Source organism: Rhinopithecus bieti, unplaced genomic scaffold (assembly GCF_001698545.2).
Source record: "Rhinopithecus bieti isolate Rb0 unplaced genomic scaffold, ASM169854v2 scaffold_13400, whole genome shotgun sequence".
Classification (NCBI taxonomy): domain Eukaryota; kingdom Metazoa; phylum Chordata; class Mammalia; order Primates; family Cercopithecidae; genus Rhinopithecus; species Rhinopithecus bieti.
The window spans coordinates 151,937-162,728 of NW_016807991.1; the positions used below are offsets into that span (position 1 = coordinate 151,937).

The window sequence follows — 10,792 nt, forward strand, 5'->3', positions numbered from 1 at the left end:
GCATATGAAAAAAATGCTCAGCATCAATGATCATGAGAGAAATGCGAATCAAAACCATAATGAGATACCATCTCACACAAGTCAAAATGGCTACTACAAAAAAAGTTTAAAAAAGAAAAAATAGATGCTGGCAGGTTTGCAGAGAGAAGGGAACACTTATACATTGTTGGTGGGAGTGTAAATTACTTCAACCATTGTGGAAAGCAGTGTAATGATTCCTCAAAGAGCTAAAAACAGAACCATTCGACCCAGCAATCCCATTGCTGGGTATGTACTCAAATGAATAGAAGTCATTCTACCATAAAGACACATGTACACAAATGTTCATGGCTGTTGCTTTCTTTATTACAAAGGGTTTCATATCCTCCTGGACTGAGTTTCTCTGTTGTTGATGCTGTTGGTGTTTGTCTGCTCTATGGCTGTTACACTTCCATAGGATTTGGAGGCATAATCTGAAATGTTAAATAACAGACTTTTATTTTTCTAACTAGTGTCATTCCATCTTTGAAAGAAAAATAAGAACAATGACATTAGCATTAGCAACTCTGAAAGGATCAAGACCTGATCTTCATAGTTCTATTACTTTCTTTTCTATTTCCCCTAAAATAAGTCTTAGCTCCAGTAACTTTCTATGAATTACAATTTCAGGAGTGACCAGGGCTTCCCAAAGGGCACTTTCTTAGCTTCCACATAACTTCCAAATGTATATCAAGGCTTCACATCACCTGTTATACTGCCTCTATAAAACAGGTTCACAGAGTGGGATCCATGGCATGGAGTCGACCAAAGAAGTTATCATCTCAAGTTATAAGGACGCTCAGGAAGAAAGGTTTCACGTGGAAAAATGATTTTCCCGTCTCTTAAATAATTGTCCGTGAATGGATTTACTTAAACAAGAGCTTAAGTATACTTCAAAAGAAACCAGGGATTATAGCTGCAAGATGAACATTGCATCAATACAAGGGCCACTTGGGGACACTCTGAAATCCCAGGGCAAAATTGACTGTCTTGGTTTGACAGAAGAATAGGGCCAATCGGGGGTTTAGGCTGATTTTGTTTTTTGTGAGTCATTTTGTCTGTGAACATGCCTTACAAATTAAAACAAACCCAAAAAATCCCTAGGTGTGAGATGATTAAAGTTTTAAATCTGGTCACTTGTAAATCACAAAAGCGCTGGATGAAAGCCATGCTATTTGGAGGCTTTTGTTTTTCTTTTTAAAATCTTAGGGTTTGCTGAGCTTATAAAGACTCCTTGAATCAAATAAAAGTGAGGGTTTTGGAGAGAGTCATTCTCTTCATATCAGATGCATTTTAGTCTATAATTTTCCACTCTGGCTTATGTGGCTGTCTAGGCTTGATTCCATCAACTCATTTAATCTCCGATTTCATAAAAAAACATGCTTTCTGTTTATCTTTGTCCAACTGAGTGCAATCTGTGCTTTCTAGCTCTCCTAACAATCCCAACTTTTTGAATTTTGTATCAGAATGCCTGTGTGGCATGGTAAATCTAAGCTGTCCTTGACAGGTTAGAAACTGCATACTCCTAGTGAGAAAATTAAGTGACTGCTCCCAAAGACACTCACTTAGCAAATTCTAACCTAAAAACAGATCATCACTTTAATTTACTGTGATTAGGTGAAGTGGGGGAGAGACGTTAACGCAAATCAATGCATAGCTATAAGTTTTCAAAAAAATAAATGGTGAAGTTTCCCCCACAAACACTTAATGTTCATATGCAAGCTAGTTGCTGAATTAGGGAAAATTTAGCATTCGACACAAGCTCATCTGAAACCAACCAAAAACAGAAACTTGAACTGAATTTGCTTACTGCTACATCCCTCTATTTTGTAAAGCTCAGAAGACTTCTTATGCTTCAAGGAAAGTTTGATAAATAACCATCTGACCAACACAGGCTTGACATTGTAGTATCATTTTAATATCCTACCTAATTTGTATATATAGGTCAGAGCTGTCCTACTGACCCATATATACAGATGAGATGCCTGAGTAAAACGATTATCTTTTATTACTATTCAAGGTCCTTGTTTTGTGTATTGGGTTGGTGCAAAAGTCATTATGGTTTTAAATATAATTTTGGGATGAATTTACAAAGATATATTCTACTTCAATGTATGCATCATTACACCAAATAGATTCCCAACATTCTATCAATCAATCATTCTTATGGTCACAAACATTTGTTTCCCAAAAATATTTATGAAATTCTGTTTGTCAGCCCCTCATATATATTTTGATCTGTCCTATCTCAAATACTTACTACTTTGGAAACCAAAGCCCAAAATAAGTATTAATTCTCTACCCCCACACACACACATATACAGCAATAACTTGCAAATAAGAGTATGGTGGGAAAGAAAAGAGAGAAAGGACAGTCTACCACATGTCATGAAACAGACTTGCTTAATTTCACTCTGTATGGGGAATAAAGTGTTAGAAATAACCCAAACAGCTGAGATGAAAGGCATTACTTTTGGTTATTCATTTGTTTTTATTTCCAGCTCATCATCTGTTATACAACTTTAGCCTTTTTAAAATGAATTTATTTGTAAATAAGAATAATGAGTTGGCAACTGGATTCAGGTCTGGCCATTTTACCTGAGCAATGAAAAAATAAATGAGGTAGCGGTGTGCAAAACCATCTGACTCCCCTTTGAAATCCTCTTGTTTCCTCCTGAGATTGTCTAATTATAGAGTAATGCTGGAAGTATTCTTCACTTGCAGATTAATTAGTTGATGCTTAAGCAGTTCTTTGAACATAAAAGGCAACATGTAAACCTAAGTGTAATCAATCATCCTCAAGCTAATGATCATTTAATTAGTGCTTTCTGCTAGTTTAACAGTCCATAAAGAAGAGGGCAATTTAGTGAAGGGTCTCCAACCATTGCAAAGAGGTTGGATGTAGCTATAACTAGAATGAAAAACAATGTTCAAAATGAAGGTTTTAACATTGGAAATAAATTGGAAATTGACTCTCCCTTCTTCTGGTGACTAACAGCCATAAAGGAACTGAAAATGAAGCTTATCTTTTAGTAGCATTTGCATTTTTCCGGAATTAGGAATCACATTTCAAATTGGGCTTATCCGATGTTTTATGGCAAAACCAAATACTTGAGGTGATATTTATAGGGCAGAAAAAAAGTTAACTCTGGAGTGTTTGTAAATATTATGAAGGCTTAACTTCCTGCATTCTTGGTAAAATGGTATCCTAAATAGGAAATCATGTTCAAGTTGAAAGTCATACGATAAAGCTAGTTGTTTTGTAAAATACTTGTATTAGACCTTCTTACATGATTTTCTAATTATTTCTGTATTACTTCCCCTATTTGATTATATACTCAAAGCCAGGCGCCTTGCCTATTTCCAGCCTTATTCAGCTAAGAGTCAGCATTCATTAAGTGAGTGAATCAATGAACAAATAATAACTAGAAATATACCTGTACAACGGATATGAGCAAATGTGGCTTTGGGTATAAAAATTATTCTTCTGAACTTAAAAAATACTATGTCAAAGAAAATGTAAACAGTTCTGTTTGTCAATTAAGTCCCCATTCTAATGCTGGGATAACACAAACATCATCACAAAGAGATCGTCCAGCCAACATGCTCCAGTTACCCAGCACTGCAAGGAGTCGTACTGTTTTACCTAATCAATAGCTGCATCACACGAGTTTTTAAAGCCACAGTTTTCTCAACTATGAATTGGGGCAATTGTGACAGTCACATGGAATGATCACAAAACCAACCAAATAATTATTTAATAGGTGTCAGCACAATTAACATCAGTTGATTTTTCTTTTTACAAAACTTTAACTCAACAGAGAAAAAAATTTAAAACCTTGCTGAAAATATGTGTAGTCATATCTTCCATGGACAAGAATTTCCTTTGCCAATTGATAATTCAAATAGCACAAAAGCAACATTAGAGATCAGCACTGATACCTCATGATAGTAAGAGGCACACACCTCAAACCTAAGCTTTCAGGGATGTTGTAAAATTCATCATTTAAAAAGTGATTTTTTAAAAGGCAATAGCAGTTATGAAGATATATGTCATATTAGCTTTTCTCAAAAGAAAAAAACAGATGCAGAGAATTTAACCGTGAAATAAACAATAGTATAATTAGGGTAACAGTAATACTATTTAAAATGTTACTCAAAAAAAGAAACACTTCAACAATAGTAGTAGATGAGTGTTTCAAAGTACTCAGATGTCTATCCCGTTTTTCAGAAGGATGGTTTTCATGTTCCTATCAGAACTCATGGAAGAATTTCTACATGCAATTTCCTCAAAACAATCTCCACATCTAAATCTGACAAGACAGAATTTTTGGGCATTCCTTACCGAATAGGCTGGTCATACAGCAGCACGCATTTGACTGCATTCCAAAACATGTGTCTTAAGAGGCTCTACTGAAAAGGTCCCTGCAGAAGACGAATACACAAAAACCATATTAGAACCACAGGTAAAGCATTGGATGCAAAAACCACATTCACCCTACAGTCTTTTGACAAAGGTTTTTCATAACTTAGCCTCTGACTTCTCTTACTTCTCGAGCGGATTTAATACCATCGACTTCTACAGCGTATAAATAATCTTGGTCTATCCACCCAAAGTCATGTAAGACAGTAGAAAAGAACCTACCTCGATTTGAGTAAAACATCAATTTTTAGAAAATCATGAATCTGTATAAAGCAAGGCAGGAGAAAAGCAGATATTGCTAATACCGATAGATTAAAACTTAGACCAAGAAAAAAGCCACCACTTTGTAAATGTTATCTTGGACAACTCTAAAGTGGTGTCTAACATTTTTCCTTGGCTCCTTTTCTGAATATGAATGCTTTCTGTATTTACTTGAAATTATGAGAATTTTTTAAAACTCCGAAAACAGAACAAAATTTTATCATTGCTGATTTATTCTCAAGCTTTCCCTCTTTTAAGAAAACACAAGAGGAAAATAAAACAATATAACAAATAAACAAACCTAAACAAGAGATGCTGAATTCTGCTACATTTATCATTTTGTAGAAGCACGAGTAAAACAAGATAAAACACGTGAGTGTTCATTTACACAGGTTACAAGCTTTATGAAATGCAAAGGAGCTGTATTTTACCATAGGAAGCCAAGTGAAATAGGGTGAAACAGAAGTCGATCATATTCAAATAATTAAAATACAAATATATTTCATGAAGACTCTGATTCCAGACCTCCGCCCTCACTGTCTTCCACCCCCTTTTATTGGAATCTCTGAAACCATTTTGCTTGGGGCAGAAAGTAGATTTTAGTATAGTAGGAAAATGCCAAACATCCATGGCAACTTAGAATTTTCCACTTTCTTTACATGTTCAATTGAGACCTTCATAAAATTATAAATGAAAGGATACATTATGAGCACTTTCTTTGAAGGGGGAAAAAGAGGGTGGGGGGAGGCCTTGCCTGGAAGTCAAATTTTGGAGTCTATATCCTTCTTCTCTGCAGCAGAACTCTTGGGAGCTTTCTCTGCCAACAGCAGGACCCCTAAAAAAAAGCTTGCCTTTGCCTTCAGAATTCAAAAAAGTAGAACCAGCAGTTTGCTCCCCTGACTGTGGGTGAGACGTTGATCACTAGGTGGGGACTGGAAAGTCCTGGGCTCCACTTTCTTGTCCCTCAAGGACTGAGGTCAGTGTGTCTTGGCGCCTTATATCCACCCTCTCCACCCTCCCACCTTCCTTCCCCCCCACCAGGGATTCACTCCTGTTTACATTGGGGAGACTGCAACTTCTGTTTCTTAATGTTTAAAAGAAGTTTAAAAGCTTATAAAAAGGCTCTTAAGATTTCTTGGACACCGATCATCTCTTACAGAACAATATTTTGATGAGTTAAGTGTAAATGAATCAGAAACCTACGTATTAAATTTCCCTTGACATGAACATCGGTTTAAAATATTAATGGAAAAAATGCCCGGGGCTCGAAGTATTGGGGGTTTTGTCAAACCCAAAATGCTTGAACGTGGAGTGGAAATCCATTTAGATCAACCGGGTTTGCTGATCGTCCCTCTCAACCTCCCCTAGATTGTAGTTACCGTGTAGGGAGTAGTATTTCCAGCTATTGACCATCTGGCTGGGGACAGATCACATTCCTGGTCATTATGCTTGCATCTCAGCAGAAGCCCAAGGCTGGGCTGAGGCTGTTGAGATGTCCAGCCGCTGTTCACTGAAGGCTGACCCTAAAGGCTGACTTTTTTCTTTTCTTTTCTTTTCTTTTTTTTTAGACCAAGGGAACTAAATAAACAATCACAGAAGATCATAAATCACTGACAAAGATATTTAGATTTGGAACAGCCCTCAAAAACAGAATGTGCCACAATTTATCCCTCAAAGATTAACTCAGTCCTGGGTCCTATAATTGTGGATCCCATGACTTCTGATGATAAATGACACAAGGGTCAAAACTCGAGAACCAGTAGGTGTTTTTGTTTTGTTTTGTTTTAAATGTTGACTCTGGGTCCAAGAAAACACCCAGGAGGAACGATAGCAACCCAATATCCCTGAAATCAAGATCTTGATCCCCTTGAATCATCACCATATGTAAATAACAATTTTCATTCTATTAGTATTCTATAGTGAGAAATTAATCCCAACCTTCATTTACAATAAGGAATATATTATTATAAATATTATACACACACAACACGACCTTTACAACACAGCACCACCACAAACTAATTAGTAGTCTCCTATATATATATTATATTTTTTTTTTGAGCCAGAGACTTGCTCTGTCGCCCAGGCTGCAGTGCAGTGACGCGATCTTGGCTCACTGCAACCTCCACCTCCTGTGTTCAAGCGATTCTTCTGCCTCAGCCTCCTGAGTAGCTGGGACTACAGGCACGTGCCACCACGCCTGGCTAATTTTTTGTATTTTTGGTAGAGATGGGGTTTTACCATGTTAGCCACGATGGTCTCCATTTCCTGACCTCATGATCCACCTGCCTCGGCCTCCCAAAGTGCTGGGTTTACAGGTGTGAGCCACCGTGCCCGGCCCTGATTTTTTAAGTTAGTTTTTCATCTCTGTGTGTTTTGTAAATGGATGACCACACACACTAGGTTAGTGACAAAATAAGGAGATGGAACCAAGTGAAAGAGATTTCAAGCCTCTCCTCTTTGGTCACGTTAGCTCATCTGATCATTTGGGACATGTGTTCACAGATACTACAACTGTGAACAATTGTTAACTTCTTGGTGAAACACACCATGTGTTCAGTGCTTCAAAAGTATTATTGGAAGCACGTCTGCCTAATCTTCAACCCAACGCTCATTCTAGTAACGCACGTGAAAGGGTTCTGCGAACTCTCATAAACTATCCCCACAGAAACTGTTGTTACTACTATTTTCAAAAGTCATATCCCTCACCCCCTTAAGGAGACCTTCCAGTTCTTAGTGCTTTAGAAGACGCCCATAATCACCTCTATCTCAGGAGGGATGAGGACACAAGAGTTCCCTTCCAATGGGATAGTTCCCCTTGCTCATTCTTTCTCAGAGGCACTCTCTCAAAGGTTTGGCAGGGTCTGGTGGTCAAGGAAGAGTGCATCTTTACAGAAACATACCTTTTAAAAACAGCGTTCAGCTTTGTCCTACTCAAGGCATGTGCTGGGCATATGTCTGTTGAATGGCTAAGTGAACGAGTGAATGAATAAAAACGTCATAACTTTGAGAGGTGAAGCCGGCTGGGCTTCTGGGTGGGGTGGAGACTTGGAGAACTTTTCTGTCTAGCTAAAAGATTGTAAACACACCAATTAGTGCTCTGTGTCTAGCTAAAGGTTTGTAAATGCACCGATCAGCACTCTGTAAAAACGCACCAATCAGGACTCTGTGTCTAGCAAAGGTTTGTAAAAGCACCAATCAGCACTCTGTAAAAACAGACCAATCAGCACTCTGTAAAAACAGACCAATCAGCACTCTGCAAAATGGAACAATCAGCAGGATGTGGGCGGGGCCAAATAAGGGACTAAAAGCTGGCCACCCAAGCCAGCAGCGGCAGCCTATTTGGTTCCCCTTTCATGCTGCGGAAAGATTGTGCTTTCCCTCTTCACAATAAATCTTGCTGCTGCTGCTGCTCACTCTTTGGGTCCACACTACCTTTATGAGCTGTAACACTCACTGGGATGGTCTATGGCTTCACTCCTTAAGTCATCGAGATCATGAACCCACCAGAAGGAAGAAACTCCGGACACATCTGAAGGTTGGAAGGAACAAACTCCGGACACACCATCTTTAACACTCACTGCAGGGGTCCATGGCTTCATGCTTGAAGTCAGCGAGACCAAGAACCCACCGGAAGGAACCAGTTCTGGACACAGCTCTTTTACAAGAAATTTGCATAGACAAATGAAAAGTTAAAAGACTGTCAGAGACAGGTATAGCACAAATTGCCCGCCCCCCTCAACTAGCCATCCCTTCGCCTCCAACCCCTCCCACCACAGATGATGATTAGGGTTTCTTAGGATAAAAGAAAAGCTGTACAGCAATGACACACCCCAAAGAGAACACACTAAGATTCCTTTGCTTTATATTGTTTACAATGTTTAATCTCTCTGGTGGCCACCAGTTCTTAAAAACTCCTAAGCATTTTCACAGAAAATATAAGGAAGAGGAAAACCAGCAACAGTAACAACGTCAATGGAGCTGGCAGACACAGAAAGACTCAGAAAATATGGAGGCTCTAGGACGCCTGATAACAAGTCTCATTTCCTAAAATGAGATCTGGGGACTGGAGAAAGTGTTATCAAACAAGGCAGGGAATAGGATAGACATCAGAAATGCCCAATTCCAACACATTTTCTCAGACTCCTTTCCTAGGCAAACCTGATGAATGTGCAGACATAAATAGACAGATAGTCCTACCACAAATTGATCTCTTTTTAGCCTAAGTAATCAAGGTCCAGTCATTTCTCCCAAGCTGGGCTTCTCTTGCTGTCTCTGGAGATTCAGCATAAACATGTTCCCGAAGTTTTGCTCAGGTAGATGAAGATGACAGCAAGCATGCAGCTACTGGGGTTAGCGGCTGTCCGCTGATTATGTGTCCATAGTTTATCACCAAAAAGTTTCCATGCTTTCTCCTGGCATTTTCTCTCAAGCTTTTACAAGCCTTGTTCAGGGAGTGAAAACTCATTTTAAAGGTAGTTTAGACCCACCTTTCCCTTAGGAAAATTTCTATGCAGGGGGAAAGCAAGCAAACCAAAACAAAAGTTACACTTCAAAGCCTTTCAAGCTAACCACAGGGAGAAGGCTAAGTCTTCCCAGTTAGTTACTCAGCCCTCCCTTGTGCTAATTGCAGGAGATAGAGCCTGACTGTATTATTTGCATACTTGCTCAGAAGCAGGGCCACAGAAGGAGGTCTAGAAGCTCAGCTGGTGTTTGACTGACATCTTTTAGGACTTGGACCCCACCGCCCACCCCCCCAACCAACACCACCACTAGTCCAGGACCTGATGTAATATTGCCACGGACTGATTCCTGTTGCCTTTGATATGCAACCTGTGCCTACAGTCAGCTCTCAGGGCTAAAGAAAACAGTCAGCTCTTGCAGCATCTGATTTGCCTCCTGCCCTCGCTGCTGTTAATCTGCGACACGCCGCAGCCTCGAGATCGCTGCCGTTCAGAGTCGGATGTCATGGGGGCGACTGGCAGGGGTTCTTTCTTCTTTCGGTTTGATACATCCTTCCTTCCGCTGCTCCTCGCAATCAACCGCTAGGGGAAGGAGGGAAGCAGGCAGGGGGGAGAGCGGGAGACTTCCGGAAATCTCTTTCCTCCCCTCCCTTCACAGGTTGCCCCATAATGACCCTGGAAACTCCCGCCTGCCCCCAGTGAAGGAATTGGTTACTCTCCCAGAGCCCTCCCGGGCATCGGCCCCTTCCTCACTTCCTCCTCTTCCTGCCCCCAGCCTCTACCCCTCCAGCCTCCTGTGGCTTCACAGCCAAGTGCCCCATCTCAGGAAGAAGTTGGAGCTCCGTGATGGTGAGCTTTCAGACTTCCCACTACAACCCCCGCCTCTTCAAAGGCACAGAGGCAAGCAGTGGCTTCCCTGGTATCATTTGTGAATCTAGGAGCATGCGGGAGCTATCGAAGATGGCATGTAGCCTGTTCTTCTTTCTCTTAGTAAATAATATTCAAATGTGCTAGAGGGAAAATACTTTTTAATTTATATTTTAAAGCTGGTTTAGAATTATTTTGAATGTATAGTCTGTTTTCCTGGAGTCCAATTGTAACATGAACCCCAAACCTAGGAGTTCTGTTTTTATACATCAGGAAGGGGACCCACCCACTCACCCATCCACCCATCTTTCGACTCACCCACCCACTCTTGTTTATAATTACATAGTGGTTTATTTTGCCAGCAATGAACTATGCAGCTTGTTACCCCTTTGCCAGGCTCTGCAGACAGAAAGCAAAGGCTGATCCTTCTCAGTTCTCAATTGACATGTACATTCCTACTCTGAAGCTACAGCTGGATGACACCTCAGACAAATGCACTAATACAAAAATGTTTGTTTTTCTGCATGTTTTCCTTTTTGATTCTTTTATTGGAAGCATCTTTACAGCTGGGAGGCAGGTGCACATCCATGGCAGTGGGGGGTCAGATATTAGAATACTTACGGTGCTTACAATTTTCATAGGATCACCCCCCTCATCCCTCATTGCCAATCAATTTCACTCTGTTTCAGGGTCACAGATCATACCCCTAATCCTGGCCAGTTGTCTCACCAATGTGTGTCACAAGGGGCCTGGGGCAAGA

At 40.1% G+C, this 10,792-nt stretch overlaps 1 long non-coding RNA gene across 1 annotated transcript; it reads right to left on the reverse strand.

The window, feature by feature from the left end:
• Nucleotides 1-323: 323 nt before the first annotated feature.
• On the reverse strand, nucleotides 324-4,753 carry LOC108537452 (uncharacterized). The gene is made up of 2 exons (XR_001887818.1): nucleotides 4,364-4,753; nucleotides 324-452 (listed from the first exon to the last, which is right to left on the reverse strand). It is a non-coding gene; the product is annotated as an uncharacterized LOC108537452 (long non-coding RNA).
• Nucleotides 4,754-10,792: the final 6,039 nt, after the last annotated feature.